This window comes from Lucilia cuprina, chromosome 5, assembly GCF_022045245.1.
Source record: "Lucilia cuprina isolate Lc7/37 chromosome 5, ASM2204524v1, whole genome shotgun sequence".
Taxonomy (NCBI): domain Eukaryota; kingdom Metazoa; phylum Arthropoda; class Insecta; order Diptera; family Calliphoridae; genus Lucilia; species Lucilia cuprina.
The window spans coordinates 12536629-12539777 of NC_060953.1; positions in this window are offsets into that span (position 1 = coordinate 12536629).

Consider the following 3149-nt stretch of genomic DNA (forward strand, 5'->3'; position numbering starts at 1 on the left):
TGAACTAGAACTGAACTAGAACTGAACTAGAACTGAACTAGAACTAGAACTGAACTAGAACTGAACTAGAACTGAACTAGAACTGAACTAAAACTGAACTAGAACTGATGTAGAATGGAACTAAAACCTATGCATACGTCATAGGTTACTGGTGGTTAGTTATCGAATATTATAGAACAGAGAAGGGCAAAGGTACAGAATACAGTCGTTTATGAATCACAGTCTAGTAAACTTTTAAATCAGTGCTTAGAAGAATGTGAAAGTTATGGACCCAATATTTCTACGCAACATTAATTAAAAGTACATGTCAACAAGTTACAGAGAAAATTCTTTATACAGCCGCCCTATTTTAATGTAAAGCAAGTAAACCTTCAGAAGTATTCCCTGCCAATTTCAATGTTAATAGATTTGAGTAAAATCTCCATTTAAAATTTCTCCCTTTTCCTCGACAATGTACTGCAAAAGTAAGTATTGGTCGTCTGTGATCGAATATTGCGAAACTTCGAAGTCTACTTTATAGCGAAGATACTTATCGCTGCAATTTGTATATTAAACTTATTGATTTACTGCAGCAGCAGCGCAACGGGAAGAGTATTTAACAATTCTATCGATACTATATTTGTATATGTATATGAAAGTAGAGGACTTCTTCCCGATTCCCGTATATTTTTACTCATCAGATGTCCTTCATCAAGAACACATGTCAACAAGTAACAGGAAAAAGTCATTCTATAGCCGCTTTGTATATATGTGAAACAAACATCCCATAGAACTATTTCCTGCCACTGTCGATGTGAAAAGATTAAAATTCCTCGGACACTATACTTTCTTCCTTAACAATAATAGACTGCATTAGTGTTATAGGTCGCTTATGGTTGGTGATAGAAAAACTTTGAAACTTTCAATTCTATTTTGGAGCGAAAATAATTAACACTGACATTTATGAATCTATTAAAGCTCTATTGATTCACAAAGTGGAGTGTATTTTACTGTTTTATCGATACCACAGTGGACTGAGAATATGAAGGTAGGGGACTTGTCCTTCGTTAAGAACACATGTTAACATATTTCAGGAAAAGTACAATACAAACTTAACACAGTACTATTAGCAGCCACTTTCAATGCTTTGTTTAGTAAGCGTCACTTGTCATTGGTGGTTGGTGGATCAAATATAGCGAATTTTACCTCTATTTTATCCGCAAACTTTTACTTTCAAAACTGAAAAAATCTCACAAAGAGCTGTTGAACATTAAGCAAAATATGAACATCGATATGATGGCCAAATTATGTTTCAAGCTGAAATCAAAGTCTAACAAATACACAAAATTCTAGTAAAACTATATCCCTAAGGATGTTGTGATGGTGTAAAAGCTTAAACCATTTTAAATGGAAATCTTTAAGAAAATTGTGGAGACTATGAAAAAACTTAGTATACGTTTCTGTCTATATCCAACATGGTTAGTTTTTTATTTCAATTGATATGGAATTATATTGCCTTATTGATAGCTTTATTCCAACAAGATTGCAGAATCTGAAATTCATGATGATTTCATACCCTCAACAAAAGGAATCGGACCTTAGCAGAATTATCCAAAAGTTTCTAGAATCCAACTAGAAATTTAATTACTAAAGTCGCTCTTCTTAGGAACTATCAATATCGATTCCCTTTTAATTGCTATTTTTACTTCTTCTACAAATAGGCATTAATCTATAAAATTTCATTCAAAACATTTAAACTACATCTCAGCTTTTGTATACTTTTCTAAATTTGATTATTTCAATATTGAAAAGAAAATACCTAGTTTATTATTTTTTTAGTTTCTTTTCACTGCTAATAAAACTACAACTACATAAGAGATGTATAAATATATACATAAGTATATACATAAGTTCTACATATTGATGTAAATATGTCTGATGACTTTAGGAATCCATGTAGAATTGAAAAAAACTGTACAATTTTCAATTTTCCAAAAGAAAGTATTGTATTGAATTGCAAAAAGTTCAGGGTATGTTTTTTATCTATATATAGCTATTCTATATTGTGTAACAATTTGTTAGGAAAAAGTATGCTGTATATTTTTTGTACAAAATCCTAAGAATAGTTGAAATAAAAGGATGGCCCAAATAAGTGCAAATTTTTTTTAAAATGTTTATATAAAAGAAATTTACTCAGACCATGGAACGTATGAGTGTTACAACGATAACCATAATAAGTATACGCTTAGGTGTTTTTTGAAATCATTTTAAATTTACATCTATTTAATGAGAATTTATTAAACAACCCTCTTAAAAATAGCTACAAAACACATAACAAAATCAAATAAGTAACTTTCTTTACTCAAACGCCTTTTCTTAAGTTTCCTGAATACATTTCTATACACTTGCATATAAAAAATGAAAATAACTTCCACTTTTGCTGCAACAATTCTATTGCTTTCGCACAATAAACTTTAGTTTTTTCATAAGTACTTAGTATATTTTTTTCTTTTAGCTCCCTATATTTATAAAGTTTAAATAAAAGAAAGTATTGAGTAGAATACCAAAAAAAAAAAAAACGTAAGAAAATTGTTATATTGATAAGCAAAATAAAATGATTGGAAATATAGTTTAGAGGCGTATTAAAGAACTTTTTCAAATGCATTTTGTAGCATTTATTTTATTCTATTTTATTTTTCCTCTATTGGCAGCAAATAAAACTTTAAATTGGCTTCAAAACTAAGTTAAACTAATTTTCTTAGATATGTTTAAATATGTTTTAGTTGAACTTACCTTTTTAAGAATATTGTTAAACTCACATGAGATAAATTGTTATAAATCCACAAATATTTAGAAAGATAAATTCTAGAAATACCAAAAAAAAGATGTTGAAATGTTTAATTTATTTAGATCTAACAATTATGTTATAAAAATTTTAAAAAATATGTGGTTTATTTTCTATACTAATATGTGTTAGCACAACATTGCGTATACTTTACACATGAATAATTGTAATACTTATACGCATCAACTAACTGTAAAAGAGTTTTCGAAAAATATTTAAACTGAACTAGAACTGAACTAGAACTGAACTAGATCTGAACTAGAACTGAACTAGAACTGAACTAGAACTGAACTAGAACTGAACTAGAACTGAACTAGAACTGAAC